Consider the following 18,989-nt stretch of genomic DNA (forward strand, 5'->3'; position numbering starts at 1 on the left):
CCTGACCACGCCAGCTGTGGCTCAAGAATGCCCAAGTGTTACGCAGGCCTCAATTTCAGAGGGTACAAGCAGTAAGTCTTGTTGGCATCCACAAGGTGCCAACTCTGCATGTGTGCAGAGTACATGAGTTGTGGAGGCATGACTTCTCCACCAGGATTTTGAAAGTTGCTCAGTGAGTCTCAAGGCCCAGGCAGAGATTTATCACAAAAGTGGGTCAACCTCATAGTGTCCCCTCTAGGACAATGTCTAGCAGAGCCCTGGTTGGGGCCACTGAAGAGAGCCTCAACTATGGCAATGCTTAGTGGAACCATGGTGTCAAGGTTGTCCTTAAGAACCCCGACCTGTAAGGCTCCCAATGTACCATGCCAGCCTGGGTGAGCTGCGGGCACCTGACTCCAATTCCTGATATATGTGGAGTGGCTGTATCCAACAAATCCATGAGAGCAGGTCCACTAGGAGCCTTAGGTTTCCAACCCATGCCTCAGTCTGTCTGGAAGATTAGACATGGGGATGAAGATTATTCTCAAGCATTGAGATTTAATATTGCTTTCTCTGTTGGGTTTTGAACTTACTTGGTACCTGTTGCCTTTTTCTTCTTGCTTATTTCTCTTTTTTTTTTTTTTTTATGGTATGGTAGTGTTGAACAGGTTTAGAAAATGTATGTCATTTGATCACAGTTAGACAGCTAGTAATTGATTTGACCATAGTTTTGTGTCTGATGAAGTGTTCACACATGCACACATGTACACACACACACACAGAGTGTGTACACCTGTCCCTCCTTATTTGTGGTCTCACTTTTCATGGTTTCAGTTACCTGAGGTTACCTGTGGTCCAAAAATATTACATAGATTTCTAGAAATAAAAATATTCTAGGTTATAAGTTGCACACAAGTCTGAGTAGCATGATAAAATCTTGTGCCATCCTGTTCATCCTGCTCAAAATTATTCCTTTGTCCAGTGTATCCAGGCTATCTACACTACTTGCCTATTAGTCACTTAGGAGCCATCTCAGTTATCAAATCCACTACCACAACATCACAGCATCTGTGTTCAAGTAACCCTTATTTTCCTTAATTTTCAATTTTATTATTAGTGATTGTTAAACTTTTACTCTGCCTAACTTATAAATTAAACTTTATGATAGGTTTATATGTATAGGAAAAATATAAGATATACAGGGTTCAGTAATATCTGCAGTTTCAAGCATCAGCTAGGGGTTTTGGAATGTGTTCCTCCCAAATAAGTGAGAACTACTATATATTCTGAAACATGCACTGGGAAATATGAGTAAACTAACTGGCATTCAGTGACAAATTCAAAGACAAAGAACAAGTTGTCTATTATCTTCCCCCATCTTCCCTTTAAATTCTTCTCAGTTTCCCCTTCACCTTATTCTCCAAATATATGAATAATGCATTGTAAGGTGTTAACTGAAAACTGTTACTGACAATGATGTCCAATATGGGTCAATATGATCATAAATCCACAGATATGCAGAATACACGCTTCATTCTTTCTTCCTAACAATTATGAACCAAAAAACACAAATAATTTTCTGGTGAACATGAAGCAGTACATATGTGAGCATCATGTACTCTCTCATTTGTCCAGTCAAAAATATGAATTAGGGCTAAGGATAAAAGTAGGTCTTAGAGACAATGCAAAGACCACGACAAACAAGCTCCCTACACTCACAAGTTCCTACTATTATAACATGTGTAATGTGTACCAGTTATTACACATGTAGCATAACAAAAACGGAAGTAAAAAATTCTCCAGGAGGAAAATAAGCATCTCAGCTTCTCTGGGAATACAGGGAGCACTTCCCTGAAGAAAGTAGCATTGAAATTCAAAATTTTAAAAGAATAAAGAGCATTACAAGAGAATCATGGAAGGAAGAGTGTGCCAGACAAAAAGGACAGCTAGGGGAGTAAATGGAGGAGGTCATAAAAGAAGATAACGGCAGCCTAGGTAGCTCCAGGAGAATGGCAAGCCATACAACTTTAGAGGAAGGCCAGAACCAAGCAATACCGGTTTTTTTAAATATGCAAATATTTTGAGAATGGGGGTCCACTGAAAGCTTGTAAGCAGTGATTAGAACAACTGATTCATACTCCAGTTGCTGAGTACAGACAGGAGACAAGCAAGGATAGAAACAAGGAGCTCATTTAAGAGGATACTGACACTACCAACCAGAAAAGATGATACTTTGAACTATAGCAAGACAATGTTAAAGGAGGCTGTAGAAGATGGCTCAGATATGATTAGATTATTGAAGATGAGAAGAGGGAACAGATGTGGGTCACTCCCAAGATTGTGACTGCAGTGATTAGATAGATTGTGGTGAAACTTATTGAGGGTGGGGATGCTGGAGGAGGAGGGGTTTTGTGAAATGATTAAGTACACTTTATGATATATATATGTGAGACTTTTAGAAGGTGATTGGGTGGAGCCCTTGTGGATTAGATTAAAGCCCTTATTAAAGGGCTCAAGCAGGTGAGTTAGTTTTTTTTTTTTTTTTCTTTTTTTTTTTTTTTGCCTTTCTGTCCCTTCTACAGTGTAAGGATACAGCGTTCATCACCTCAGGAAGATGGAGCACCAAGGCATGATCTTAGAAGCAGAGAGCAGCCCTCACCAGACACCAAATCTGCCTGGGCCTTGATTTGGACTTCCCAGACTCCAGAACTGTGGTAAATAAATGTTGTTGTTTATATATCATGCAGTCTCCAGTATTTTGTGACAGCAGCATGAATGGAATGAATTTGAAATGTATCCAAATTTGTTAGAATGATATTTCACAGCTGTCATCACAGTTATGGATACAGACAATTGGCTAAGCACTGGAAGTCTGCCAGTTCATATAGTACCCTTATATTCCCCGTGAAGAAAGAGAGATGATAAATCTAAACATAAATTATTACTTTGTGTGTGCCTGATAAATTCATAAAGCATTCTTTGGTATATTCCATGTGAGTCTCACCCTAGGGATAGGCACCTTTTATATGGGATCTCTTTGGCTCAAAAGAGTTGTATTATAGGTATACTTTCCTGCTAAGGATTAACCCCTGAAGATCAATTATCTTTAGTATTCAAAAATTGTTCTAATCATAATGCAGATATGACAGGCAGTTGGCAAGGCATTTTGTTTATTGTTGGCTGGTATATACTTCTGTGGCGGGAGTACTTTCTGGAACTGCTCAGATTTCCCCTTTTTAAGAGTAGCTCTAACTGACCCAGCATGGGAAACCGAAGACCATTCTGACATTAGTTTTCCCAGAACAAAGCGAAATCAACACTGTGTTAGATAGAGCCTAAGGGAATGACCCAAGGGCAGATCTCACGAAAGCCTGACAGGACCTATGCCATCAGCTTCAGATGCTGCCTTTGATAGTCTGATGAATGTTATGAAGGTGTATAGTTTTGCATATTTTCTAGACACAGCATTATTTATAAGCTGATAAATAACCATTGTTTAGATATTGACTGTTTAAAATTACATGTTATCAAGTAAATTGCTTTGTTCTTTTTTAATAGTGGTTCTCAATGCTGGCTGTGCATGAGAGTCATTGAAAGAATTGCTTAAAATATACAGGTATCCAAAAGTCATCTCTGAAAAGTGTAGCTCAGTGTAACTGAGGTAAGGTGTGTGTGGTGGTTAATATTCAGCATCAACTTGATTGGACTGATGGATGCAAAGTATTGTTCCTAGGTGTGTCTATGAGGGTGCTGCCTAAGGAGATTAACATTTGAGTCAGTGGACGGGGAGAGGCAGACCCACCCTCAATATGGGTGGGCACATCTAATCAACTGCCAGCATGGCTAGAATAAAGCAGGCAGAAGAAGGTGGAATGACCTGACTTGCTGAGACTTCAGGCCTTCATCTTTCTCCTGTGCCGGATGCTTCCTGCCCTAGAACATCAGACTGCAAGTTCTTTAGCTTTTGGACTCTCGGACTTACGCCAGTGATTTGCCAGGTGCTCTTAGACCTTTGGCCACAGACTGACGGCTGCGCTGTCAGCTTCCCTGCTTTTGAAGTGTTGGTAGTCAGACTGACTTCCTTGCTCCTCAGCTTGCAGATGGCCTATCTTGGGACTTCACCGTGTGATCGTGTGAGTCAATTCTTCCTAATAAACTCCCCTTCATATATACATATATCCTCTTAGATCTGTCCCTTTAGAGAACCCTGACAAATACAGTGTATAAGACCCAGGACTCGGTAGTCCAAGAAGTGTAAGGAGTGAAATGCCCAGGACTATGTATTTTTGGTGTCTCACAAGAGTTTCAGATGCTGCCTGGGAGCATATTCATATTTCCTGCTGAGAGTCAGTAAATGCTACCAAAGCACTTGGCTAATATCCTGTGATAGTTTCTTGGTGGCTGTATCTGTGGCAGAAGTCCTCAGGAGAATGATCTTTTTACACATTTCAAGACTGCAGAGAAATACTTCCAATGCTGAAAATAAAAGTAACTTTTGGCTATAAAAATGACTCAAACCCATCCCTCTGAGGCAAGATAATAAATCTCTATGAATTTGTCCCTGAGGAAATACTTTCATTTTCAGAGCACTTTGCCATTTTTATAATGGGGGAAAGAGCAATAAAATGCTTGTGGCAAAACAGCAATTCAGAGCTGGACTTACTGACTTCTCTTGAATGAAAGTTGATGGTGTCGGTGAAAATTGTCCCTCCCCTTTGGACACCAAAGAAGGAATAATGTTGTCATATTCTTTCCTGTTAAGTGCAATAAAGATATTTCAGCTTTGGGAAAGAGAAATATGCAAAGTCTTAATATATTCATGTACCTATTTTGTCCTTTTAATAGAATAATGACAAAGTTGACATTTAATGAGAAAATCCCTTCCCTTTTTTGTCATTCCTAAGGATGTTGGGTATGAATCCTTCATCACATGAAAACCCAAGTAATACTGCTTCACTTCTAAGAGATAACGTCTACATAATTTTTAGATATGCTTGTAACTGTGAACAAGTTATTTAAACTCCATCTCAGCTTCCTTATTTGGGAAACTAGGGTATTTGGTGATATTTTCAAATTATAGATAAAATTTAGCATGCTGTATTTCAGGGTGCAGCAAACTACAGTCCCCAGGCCATAGCCACTGACCACCTTCTTTTTTGTAAATAAAAAGTTTTATTGAAAGCCATGCTCGTTCATTGATACATTGTTTAGAGCTGACTTTGCTTTACAACAGCAGGGTGTAGTCGTTGTGACAGAGATCTTATGACCCACAAAGTCTGAAATATTTGTGATATAGTCCTTAGAAAACGTTTGCCAAGTCTCATTTTATACTGTTGGTTACATAATATCTAACTGAAAATTGCTTTAACTGTAATGGATTAATTATTTCACATATCCAGATATAGGTGGTTCCTTAAATGATAGGTACTAATTAAGGAGGCTGGGCTTTCTTTGAACTCTTATATACATAGGGCTGACCTTGCATTCATTTCCCAGATCCTTCTCTGAGATTCTTCAAGTCATATGCCTTCTACCGCTGCCCACAAACCGGAAAGCCTCCTTGGAGTCATTTAAGTTTCAAACTGTGAACCTGCCTCACCTAAAGGATATTCCCTTAGTAATAAAAATGTAAGCAAACAAGTCATATTTATACCTTTTTTCATAAAACAAATTAGGTCTGAATATTTTAAAATTCTAATTTTGTTTCTAAAAGTTTTTAGAACACTTACCATGATTTTATTCAAAAATAAATTTTTGCATCTCAGACAGCCAAGGATATTTTCCCAGTTTCTCCTTGGGTCAAGATAAGTTTTATTTATTTTTCTACTTTCACTGCATTAATTTAGGAAAGAAATAGTATTTTATTAACAAACAATTGTTTGGTTATATGATTTTCTCTTTGAAACTGACATAATTTTACAGGTTAATTTTCATGAATGATGTAAGTAAATTAAATTAAAACTAAGATTCTGCCCAAAGCTGCATTATTAGAAAGTACTTTGAAATCAAAAACAATTACTTATCTATGGCTGACAACTGATTCTATTAGATTATTCCAAATATTTTATCTTAGAATTGAGAAAGATTTACAAATGGACATTTTTCAGCAAGAAAGTAAAGCGAATTATATTTCCAAGCGTAAAATTTTATGTCTATGTATATTTTGATAAAGCAAATTAAATAGAAATATCGTATTATTGAACTTGTTGATTGGAGTATATAGTTTATCCTCTAGCTTTACTCAACTTAAATTCTAATGGGTGGACCACAATAATTTCATGTATCTTACACAATTCCTCTATACAACTGTGTTGATACATAAATACATATTTAAATAATATTTATATACAGTCTTTATCTGTATATATTTTGGCTGAATGTCTCTGATTAATAGATCAATCTTCAAGAATCAACTAAAGACCAATGAACTGAATTAATAAAATATGCATATATACATGATTAGGAGAACCACGGCCTACTGGTTAAGAGTAAGGGCTTTGAAGGTATATTTCACATGTATTTGTTAGCCATGCAGTCTTCTAAATTTCAGTTCCTTTATCTGCAAAGTTGGATAATAAAAGTGGCTATATTGAGTTGTTTTAATAATTGCAAGTGTAAATGTGTATAAAGCACTTAGAATGATACCTAGCATATAGTAGGTGTTCCATAGAAGTAGATTACTATCATCATTATTATAATTGCATGTTGAAGAAGCAAAGAATAAAACAAGTACTAGCCATACTTCAAGGTAACAGAAACTATAAAATGTTTGTTAAAAAAGCATAAAAGTGTCAGATGTATAATGTGATTAAAAATATGTTTATTGCGGCACTATTCACAATAGCAAAGACTTGGAATCAACCCAAATGTCCATCAGTGACAGACTGGATTAAGAAAATGTGGCACATATACACCATGGAATACTATGCAGCCATCAAAAAGGATGAGTTTGTGTCCTTTGTAGGGACATGGATGCAGCTGGAAACCATCATTCTTAGCAAACTATCGCAAGAACAGAAAACCAAACACCGCATGTTCTCACTCGTAGGTGGGAACTGAACAATGAGATCACTTGGACTCGGGAAGGGGAACATCACACACGGGGGCCTATCACGGGGAGGGGGGAGCGGGGAGGGATTGCGTTGGGAGTTATACCTGATGTAAATGACGAGTTGATGGGTGCCAACGAGTTGATGGGTGCAGCATGCCAACAAGGCACAGGTATACATATGTAACAAACCTGAACGTTATCCACATGTACCCTAGAACTTAAAGTATAATAAAAAAAAAAAAAAAGAAAGAAAAAAAATGGGCAAGAAATCTGAATAGAAAGTTCTCAAAAGAAAACGCACAAACAGCAAACAGGCATATGACAAGGTGTTCAGCGTCATCGATCATCAGAGAAATGCAAATCAAAACTGTAGTGAGAGATCATCTCACTGCAGTTAAAGTGGCTTTTGTCTAAAAAACAGGCAACAACAAGTGCTGTCAAAGATGTGGAGAAAAAGGAACACTTGTACCCTGTTGGTGGGAATGTAAATTAATACAGCCACTGTGGAGAACAATCTGGAGGCTCCTCAGATAACTAAAAATTGAGTTACTATATAATCCTGCAATCCCACTGCTAGATATGTACCTAAAAAAAAATCAGTATATTGAAGAGATAGCTGCACTCCTATGTGTATTGCAGCATTATTCACAATAGCCAAGATTTGGAATCAACCTAAGTGTTCATCAACAGATGAAAGGGTAAAGAAAATGTGGTACATATACACAATGGAGTACTATTCAGCCATAACAAAGAGTAAGATCCTGTCATTTGAGACATGGATGGAACTGGAGGACATTATGTTCAATGAAATAAGTCAGTCACAGAAACACAAACTCTGCATGTTCTCACTTACTCGTGGAAGCTAAAAATTAAAACAATTGAACTCATGGAGCTAAAGAGTAGAGTAGAATGATGGTTATCTGAGGCTGGAAAAGGTAGTGGGAATGGGGGGAGGTAGGAATGATTAATGGGTACAAAATTACAGTCAGATAGAATGAATAAGATCTAGTACTTGATAGCACAACACAGTTACTACAGTCACCAATAATTTACTGTATATTTTAAAATAAAAATAGTGTAATTGGATAGTTTGTAACACAAAGAAAGGATAAATGCTGGAGGTGATGGATACTTTATTTTCCCTGATGTGATTACAATGCATTGGATGCCTGTATCAAAATATTTCATGTACCCCATGTATAAACATATACACCTACTATGTACCCACAAAAATTTTATACACGTACTAATATATACATCTACTATGTATCCACAAAAATTTTAAAAACCCTGAAAACCAATATAAAAAGCATATTTTTATAAAAATGTAGCACATTAATGCATCTTATTAGATGCATATATGTACAGATATATGCATATTTACATGTATATTAATATACTGGTATATTATATATTTATGTGTATGTGTATGTGTGTATATATGTATATATCTTATACATAATACCAGCATATTATTATAGTAGTACATACATAGATATGTGTGTAATATACATATACATATATATACAAGTTCACTATGATAACACTATAAATATTCTTTCTCTTTGCTTAAGTTCAATATGTAATAAAAACACAAAGATGAATTTAAGAGCTAAATAGATGGAGCTGTGGATACAATTACCATGAACACAGCACAAGGAGATAACAATAAAAAGAGTTGGTAAGAGATATGGGGAATAAAGTGAGATTTAGCATATGTCTAGTATGATTTCCATTATAAGTAGATAGGGTGAGTTAGGGTAATGTGATGAAGAGAAATAATTCAAAAAAAAAGACTGAGTTGATGAATGAATGAAAGGCTGAAATAATGAAATAAAATGAATCTTCTATTCAATAGCTATACCAACTGTGATAAACAAAAAGTTAAGACATACAAAGGAATATATTAAAGAACCTAAATTGAGTAGAGGTACAAGTAACAGCATAGATACATTGCCAAAGCATGCTGTTGAGCTAAAAAAAAATCATGATGTGTCCAAAGGGTTTGTGTAATGTTGACTGTATTTAGATACAGTTAAAACCATAGAAAACAATTTTTTGAATATAAACAATGAAAGAAAAAACTCCATCTTTGCTCATACTGTTTATGAATATGAATGTGTGATGAAAGTTTAAAACAATTTTGGAAATAATATACAATGGATTTAGTAAGGTCAAAACCGATATGAGATTTAAACTGTATCTCAAATATTTTGTCTTTAAATAAATTAAAAAAAAAAAACTGAGGCCAATATAGTAAAATATTAACATCTGCTAATTGATAGTGTTTGGTGCATAAGAGTGTGTTATATTCTTTTCCATACATTTAAAATATTTCACATTTTAAAAAATGTCCAGTTCTGAGAAGCTTTAGGATTTTAAAAATGATCATTCTTAAGAAAAAACTCCTGTGAGAAATTCATCATTAATTAGGTGATTAATTCAGAACTTTGGAAATAGGATTTTTTTTTTTTCTTTCCAAAAGACCCAAATAAACTGGACTACGAGGAATGTATCTAATCTCTCAGAAAATTAAGGAGCTATGTCCATCTTGCCAGGAACTGAAGCTGGTTCCAGAAAGTCTAAGAATTTCAGTGCTGATACATACTCCACTAAGGGTCATTTCAAGACACATTTATAAACCATCTGCTCCAAGTTCAACCTTTACCAGCACAATTATAAAATGATTTAATGTGGAGAGTCTATTAATAGTTTTCTTAGGAATTAAACATTTCTTCACTGAAAACACAAATGTTAAAGTTGAAGCAATGAAAACAACCACATGCAAACTAAATGATGCAAAATCATGCAAATGTTCTTTCTCTATGCTTCAGGTCAATCATCTGTTTTTACAAGAACAAGACAAAAAATCGGAGCTCCTATAATAACAGGACAAAAAGGGGAACTCCTTTTGTATATGTAATGATTTCACTATGTTTTCAGTTTGCAACGCAGTTAAGGTTCAATGATAAAAGCAATTTTACAGGGGTAAGGGTTATGTGGAATATCACAGACAGGCGAGGCCCGTCTCTTCTGCTTTCATTCCTCTGTGTTGCTGTTGTGCTGATACAGCAGGACTATTCTAGAAGCAGGGGGAGTGAGCACTGCACTTCTAGTGGTGTCACCTTTTGATCAGGATATTAGGCTAAAGTCCCTTTTTGATTCTGGTCACTGATGGAAGGAAGTTATCGAATTTTAAAAATCTTTCAGCATTACAGCCAACACAGTCTGTTGGTTAGTAGCACGGCGTAAAATGTAGATGACATAAATTAACTCTCTGCATCTTTGTTGTGTTCTTTTTTTAAATAGTTTTTAAAATTATATCCACACATATATATCCACTGAATAAAATTATCATGTACTCAAATATCTATACCTATATCTAAAAGTTGCAATTACATCACTCAGGAGTAATCATTATTAACATGCTGTTTACTTATATACTTACACATATTATTTTCAAAATACAAATTGACTCATATTTCACAAGTAATTTTGTAATTTTAAAAACTATTTTGTCTAAAAATGTATAGTAAATGACTTTCTAGATAAATACATATTTATTCATTTTTAACTGTTTACTACCGTTTCAATGTATTTCCGTTGCATTTTAAGGTTTGGGGGCTCTGAACATTTTTGTACACATATTCTGCATGTGGAACAATGTGTAATTTTAGCATCCTATGAAAGAAACCTGCGAAGAAATAAAGCAGAGTACTTCTCAGTGACAAAACTTCTTTACTCTGACCTTGAGGAACTGATCTGAAAACCAAATCTCAATCATATTCCTTTTTAGAAAACATTACTCCAAACTTATTCCTGTACAAATGAATCCCAAACAAAAAGTTACTAGTTTTAAATTAATAAGACAATGTTATACTGCTACATTTTCTATAGCGCATAAATGCATGGCAATTGGAAGAATGGGCTCTTTAATTAAAAAGATGATAATGATGATAATACTGATTATACTGAGAAATACCGCTACTACTCTTTAAAAATACTAAGCCTGAGTTAACAGACTGTGAACTTCGTGAAATTAGTAATGAAATGACATGTCGTGAATTTTACTCAATTATATAAACTTAATGCCTTAATTATACAGTCTTTGTTGATGTTATTAACAAATAATATAATCAAAAGATTATATTTAAGGTGATTGACTATTTATGGTTGTGAACATTTTGTGAAAAATAACAAATATCTATTTCAGGGCTACTTCTCCCATATGCCATTATTCCTAGTATCGGGGTCATGTAAATAGCTACAAAACTTCAGCATTGTAGCACGAATGTGTTATAGAAATAAAAAATAGTGCTAAGTATATTTTCCTTAACTCTTGCCAAATTTCTATATCTATCTGTTTGTCTGTCTATGTATGTGTGTATGTATGTATGTATCTATCTATCTTTCTATCTGTCTATCTTAATAATGTTTAACTCACTGCATGTATATATCTTTTTACATGTAAAATGAAGACTTCCTGACATTATCAGATTGCTCTAAAAGCTGATACTCACCAGTTGTCTTAAGGAAGATCTTCTGAGGCAACATGCGAGGGTTATTGAAGAGGAATTTTATTAATAATAACTTTTATTAAAAGAATAAACAAAAGCAGTGCTATCGTAAGGTACTTTTTTCATTGCTCTTGAAGCCATGTAAGAGTGATGTGAGGAACAAAGGCCATTGAGCAATCTTCACCCAAGTAAGGATGAGGGCCCAGATCAACAGTGTTCTGCAGAATAGCATACTCTTATGTACTATATTTTCAATTACAACATATAGTATAATTGGAAAGACAAAATAATTATTAATTATAAAACACTCTTCCCCAGGCTATCAGAAATAAAACATTCACTATAGGGAGTATGCTTATGGACTCTGATCCAGTATTCCTGAAGATCAGTTACTCTAAACCTAAAATAAATGAGAATTAAAAGAAGTATTAGCTCTGTAGTTATAAATCAGTCTTAACATAAATTCCTGTCTCACTAAAAGGTCGAAATACTTCCTATGAATGTTCATAATCAGAAACAATTTGTGATGAGTTGTTCCTGGTTTAATGTTTTACTGCTTGAAAATGAAATATGCTTAAAATCAAGCAACTATGGAATTTAAAAATTGTTTGGAGTTTCTAGTGATGCCAGTAATGTTTATTGAGCACCTACTATATACTAGGTGCTGTTCTAGTTATTGGAGACACTGTAGTGAACAAGAAAAAAATGCAGACCCTATTCTCTTGGAGCTAGCATTGAAGATAGAGTTAAAATAAATTTTAAAAATTAAAGAAATAAAAATACAATAAGTGCTGTGAAAAAGAGTAAGTTATATAAGAGAAAAAGTAAGTTATATAAGCGAAGAAGTTATATAAGCGATATAAGAAAAGAGTAAGTTATATAAGAGAAAAAATGATACATAATATGTGGTCAGTAACTATTTTCTGAGATAGCATACATAAATGATCTCAGCTAAGATCCAAAGGAGAAAACAGTAGGCCTGTAGTTATCTGAGGAAGTATATTTCATACAAATGAAATGGGCTACACCAACTCCAACTCTGAGGGAGGAGTCAGCTTAGCAAGTTTGAGAAAAAATATAGCCGGTATGACCAGGGCTGAAGTCAGAATGGATAAGGGAGTATAAAACCTATATGCTATACAAAAGCTCAGATTTTATTTTTACAGAAAGTGGAAGGCTTTAAGGACTTTGAAGTAGGAGAGAAACATCATCTGATTCATGTTTTGACTAGATGACACTGGCCACGTGAGGTAAGTATATCAGAGGGAGTACAAGAGAGCTGATATCACAAGCCTCTGGTAGAAAATGAGGTTCAGAATTGGAAACAAAGTTCATGTGGAGCCTTACAATTTATTTTAAAAACTTTTTGCTTTCAGTCTAATGAAACCAAAAACTATTGGAAAGTTTTTAAGAGAGGAACTATAGGCCAGGCGAGGTAACTCACGCCTGTAATCCTAGCACTTTGGGAGGCGGAGGCGGGTGGATTGTCTGAGCTCAGGAGTTTGAGACTAGCCTGGGCAAGAGAGTGAAACCCTGTCTCTACTAAAAATACAAAAAAATTAACTGGGCTTGGTGGAGTGTGCTTGTAATCCCAGCTACTTGGGATGCTGAGACAGGAGAATCGCTTGAACCTGGAAGGCAGAGGTTACAGTGAGCCGAGATCATGCCATTACACTCCATCCTGAGCAACAGAGCAAAACTCCATCTCAAAAAAAAAAAAAAAAAAAAAAAAAAAAGAAGAACTATAGATTTTTAAAGGCTCACTGCCATGTGGAGAGTAGGTTGAAGGGGGTACACAGGGAGACCTGCTAGGAAGCTACTGTAGCATGCAGGTGAAAGTGGAGTTAAAAATGGGAATACTTAGAAGCCACTTGATTTTGTGTATATTTTGGAATTAGAGACAAGAGGATTGCCTGATAAATTAGATGGAAGACGTAAAAAATAGAGGTGTGTCAGGAATGACTTTTAGGTTACTTGATTTGAGCAACTGGAAGGATGGAATAATCATCAACATGAAGGAGAAAGGTCATGGGTAAAGCAGGTTTGTGTAGAATGTTAGGAGTTAAATTTTATTTATTTTAAGACATGTGCCTTAATTACCACGTGCATGGTGTTTTGCTCATGAAATTGACAAATAAGAGAAAATAATTCAAGTAGGCTAGTTATGGCCCTGCACCATTCTGCTTTACTGGGTTTAGTATAATAAAATAGAGCAGATTTCACCGTAAATATAGAGCCTCTTCCATGATTGCAATCAGTTGCCTGAATATTGATTCTATTTAGTTTCTCATGTCAAATGTGTGTATAAATGTGCCCTGAGTGATTTAGTGACTTGATTTCTAAAATCCTGAAGGTTAATAGCCATAGCTTGTGAAATAAAATTTATATCTACCAATGTTGTGCATATGGTGAATATAGTGAAATTAGCCATTTATTCACTATGAATGGATATACAAAATCACATTACAATTTTCTCTATGACGCCTAATGAATGACCTTAATATTCCAAGGGATTTCATTGTGTGCCTAGCATTGACTTTTTATTGTATATATTTTTATATATTCAAACTACATAAGTAGCTCGAATGCAGGTAATGATTTTCATTGGGGAGGGGAATTTTCAAATATGAATAAGTGCTTTAAAGGAATGAAATTAAAATCACTACATTGATTTGCCTTAGATTTGCAGGTTGAGCTTCAATCATCATTCTTGAACAAAACCAGTATGATTTATCATTACAGTGATATACACTGTCAGTATTGTTCCCCTCAGTCTGCCATAAAATATTTCTACACAAACCTAACGCTTGTTAAATTATACGTGACTATTCCTTTTGACTTCCTGTTTTATTAGATATGGAGATGATTCAATTATAACATATTAGCTTGGAGCAAAGCAGTCATATGGTGCACATTGTACCTTGAGATAAGTAATTCTGGCCAACTTATTAATTTATGCTTTTTACATATACTGTCTACTTAAAATCCATCTATTAGATAAATAAACTTCAAGTAACATATAGAAATCTGTTGACTGGGTTAAGTTCAGTTCAGCCAAGTAAAATGTCGGAAGATTTAATTAAAGCTTATCTACAGCAATGCTGTCAAGTGAGAAAAACTGGATCCCAGAGCCTCACAAAACAGAAGTTCTCATGAGATTTGTGGATTGTAAGACCAGTTTTCTGTGTCTTTTCTACAAAGATCAAGTACAGAATGGCATGATAAAAATGAAAGAGAATTAATTAATAATGATTACAACTTATGGATCTGAAAGGGTTCTATTCACTGTTTCAGCACACTTGGTTTATGCACTTCAGAATGGAGAACATGTAGTAGGCGTAGTCTGTATATTTCTATTTATGTTATGCTTATTGCCATGGATTAAACCTAAAGAAGATCCTTAAGGTCACAAACATTTTATGACTTATATTGCATCAGAGGGAGACAGAGAAAGTAAAATTATCTTCACAAAGACCAAGGACAAAGCCTTCAATTCCATAGTTTTTCTATTTGCTCTGCTTAGTCTCTCCAGGTTTATCTTCACAAGTTCATTTGAACTCTTTCCACCACGTGGTCTATGAACACTGGAATGTTTATCTTCCCTACATAGAGAGGCACTATGTAATCAGTGACTTGAAATAAAAGGGTTCCCACTCATTTTTTTTTTTTTTTTTCTGAGACAGGGTCTCACTTTGTCGCCCAGGCTGGAGTGCAGTAGCCTAATCACATCTTGCTACAGCCTCAAGCTCTTAGGCTTAATTAATCCTCCTGTCTCCTGAATAGCTGGGACTACAGGCAGGTACCATCATGTTTGGCTAATTTCTTATTTTTTTTTTTTTGTAAAGACAGAGTCTCATGATGTCACTCAGGCTGGTCTCAAACTCCTAGACTCCCAAAGTGCTGGGATTACAGGTGTGAACTACCAAGCCTGGCCAAGTTCTCATTTTGTAACACTTTATTTTTGTTCAAGGTGGCCTTATATAAACCATGTGTTCCCTATAATCTTCTGATGTTTCCCATTAATAAAAATATTTCATCCCAAATTGTGATTTTATTCACTGATATTTATGCAAAGTATTTCCTTCAACTTCCCCTCTTTTATTTTACCTGATGAATTATTTGCTTGATTTTATTTACATGTATTTTCTCAGTTTGATGGAAGTATAGCAGAAATATAAAAATTGTATGTATTTATGACTTACAATGTGATGTTGTGATATATGTTAACCCTGAAATAATTGGTACAACCAAACTTCTTAGCATATTTATCACCTCACATAGTTACCTTTTGTGTGTGTGTGGTAATAATACTTAAGATCTACTCTATCAGCAAATTTCAAGTATATAATACATTATTACTATTTATGATCATGCTGTATATGAGCTCTCCAAAACTTATTCATCTTATAAATGCAGCTTTGTACCATTGGATCATCTCTCTTTATTTCTCTTAGGCCCAGAACCACGGTAACCACCCTTCTACTCTCTGTTTCTATGTTTCTATGTTCTTTATTCTATGTCTATGTTGCTCATTTTAATGTAGAAAAATATTAACCTCTGTATTCAGAGAAAAAGAGAACTCTCAGAAATAATAAAAAACATAATCGAGTTTAAAGGAGAATAATAGATATCAGAAATAACCTAATATGATACATTTAGACAGCAAAGATGATTTCTTATTTTCTATGGGAAAGAAATAATGGCAGGCATAATCTGATACCAGGGAAGTTAGGACTAAAGGATGTCACATCCTTTAAAACTATGTGAAACTACATTGAGAGTAAATGGATGTGTATTTGGAGATGGTAATGCCTAACCATTACTGACATAGAAAATTTTAGGATGCCATGAACTATCTAGGAACATAATACGTTATTACTGTTGGGCTAAAGGTAATGTTTGTTTATCTGTTTTTTTTTTTAAAACCTGCATTAATTTATAAACTTGTTTAGGTCTTTATAATTAAAATATTGATGTTATTTTATTATTATGCACATTTGTTACTTTCTTTTTATTGACAATTTTCAAAAGATTGCTCCAAATTAACAGGTTGCTTCATTGGGTGAACTCTCTATATTTTTCCTGATTAATTTTACATATGCTCCTTGATGGCTGCAATCAAGGAATGTCTTCACACATAGAAAGTTACTCCATTATTTTTCTTTTCCCAGCTGGATAAGAAAAATTACCTTATTCAATCTCTGGTAAATTATTCCAAGAAGCCCATTCCTTCTATTGGCTTATAGTTCTTGGTGTCATTATTACAGTTTCCCCCTTACTTTTAATTGTTAATTTGTATTTATTAAAAAAGAAATTTATGATAATAAGGAGTACAAAGCAGGTGATCTTTGTAGCTAGCAATTTAGCTTTTACATTAATTTAAATTTATTACAAAGGAAATATATGAAAATTAAGTTATAGAAACAAGCAGAAAATAAAAATCATACATGATTGCTTTATTTATTCACCAAGAGAATACCACTCTTAACATTTCAGCATTTGTCTTATAGTAGCCTTTCTACATTTCTAATAACACATGTACACATATACACACCACATCCAGAGAAAATAATGTTCTCAGTACAGAAGCTGAAGAAGGCAAAATCTCTAGCTTTTATTGCTTTGCTGCCTCAGGTATTCACTTTTATCTTGGGCTTTCATTCTTTCTTGAGGGTGTAAAAATGTTAGATTTTGGTCTCTGTCACTCTGGGACCTTAGAAAATATAAGAGACTGTTTTTGAACTAATCTTTAGGCACTCCATGCCACTACATCTGTCACTCCTAGGTCATCATATGGTTGTTGAGAAGATTTTGGGGGGATAGGTTGTTCTAGATCCTAGTATTTCATGGACTCCCCTAAAGAAGAAAGATACACATCTCATTTGTGCTCAGATACTCAAACTCGTGTACCAATTTCATAATCCCTTCTTCAATAGATGAAGTCTGCAGAAATGTGGGGCTGGGGAATGGGTACAGGGTACGGGGTATAGGACTTCTCAGTACATTCCCTTCTGCTTCCCAAACCCAGAGTTTATGGAAAATCTTATTTATGTGATAGCATATACTACCTCTTCATGTACACCATATGGCTTATCTTGGAACTTTGTAAGGCTTAAATATTCAAATTAAAAAAAAAAATCAGGTTCTTGTCACGCAAAAACTTTTCCTCATGGCAATAACTAAGAATTCCAAGCTTACCTAGAATTTAAATGTCATGAATTAGTTTATTTTGCAGTAGTATATGATAATTTATCATCCTTTCTCTGCAACATTTTAGCACAAACTCCCAGTTTTGTTGCTGATAAAGGATGTGAAATAGAATTAGATAACCAATAACCGAACTTTAAAAAATGCTTCAAAATGCTATTCCTATACTTCGTCTCTATGTATTCCAAATATTTCCATTTATGAATGATCATCTGCAAATGGCCTTTTGTAACACGTTTTTATGAGTTAACTATGTATCATAAACATCTCTCTGAAAGACTTGAAAATGGCTACCTATCAATTATATAAATGTAGATAATACATGTGTATAAATCGTATTGGTCATTTGAAATTAGGCTTATACATCTATTGTGTTCCATTTAGGTTTTCGTTACCACCTATAGCTTTAAACTCACTTTGATCTCTTTTATTTGGGTAAGGTTTTATAAAAAGAAAACTTTGTGTATACTTTGTGTAATAATTATCATATTTTAATACTATGAGGCCAACATTTTAAAAAATTTTCTAAAATATTCTGAAATTACGTGAATGTGCATATAAGTAAATTTTGACTGGAACAACATATATTCTTTATTAAACTGAAGGAAATAATTAGTCTGAAGATATATCATTAAAATAGTGTCCCTCAATCAAATGGTTCACAATAGCACTGAAATATGTTCTTGTTGATTTATTTATTTATTTATTTTTATTTTTATTTTTTAAATTTATTTATTATTATTATACTTTAAGTTGTAGGGTACATGTGCATAACGTGCAGGTTTGTTACATATGTATACTTGTGCCATGTTGGTGTGCTGCACCCATCAACTCGTCATTTACATCAGGTATAACTCCCAATGCAATCCCTCCCCCCTCCCTCCTCCCCATGATAGGCCCCGGTGTGTGATGTTCCCCTTCCTGAGTCCAAGTGATCTCATTGTTCAGTTCCCACCTATGAGTGAGAACATGCGGTGTTTGGTTTTGTGTTCTTGTGATAGTTTGCTAAGAATGATGGTTTCCAGCTGCATCCATGTCCCTACAAAGGACACAAACTCATCCTTTTTGATGGCTGCATAGTATTCCATGGTGTATATGTGCCACATTTTCTTAATCCAATCTGTCACTGATGGACATTTGGGTTGATTCCAAGTCTTTGCTATTGTGAATAGTGCTGCAATAAACATACGAGTGCATGTGTCTTTATAGCAGCATAATTTATAATCCTTTGGGTA

The 18,989-nt window shown here is 34.7% G+C and overlaps 1 long non-coding RNA gene across 1 annotated transcript in view; it reads left to right on the plus strand.

Moving 5' to 3' along the window:
* Positions 1 to 4,037: 4,037 nt before the first annotated feature.
* LOC105477520 (uncharacterized) overlaps positions 4,038 to 18,989 on the plus strand; it is a 174,152-nt gene continuing 159,200 nt past the window's right edge. Inside the window, exon 1 of the long non-coding RNA XR_011620380.1 lies at positions 4,038 to 4,112. This is a non-coding gene — a long non-coding RNA (uncharacterized lncRNA). The remainder of the gene's footprint in view (positions 4,113 to 18,989) is intronic.

This window comes from Macaca nemestrina, chromosome 2 (assembly GCF_043159975.1).
Source record: "Macaca nemestrina isolate mMacNem1 chromosome 2, mMacNem.hap1, whole genome shotgun sequence".
In the NCBI taxonomy this organism is placed as follows: Eukaryota; Metazoa; Chordata; class Mammalia; order Primates; family Cercopithecidae; genus Macaca; species Macaca nemestrina.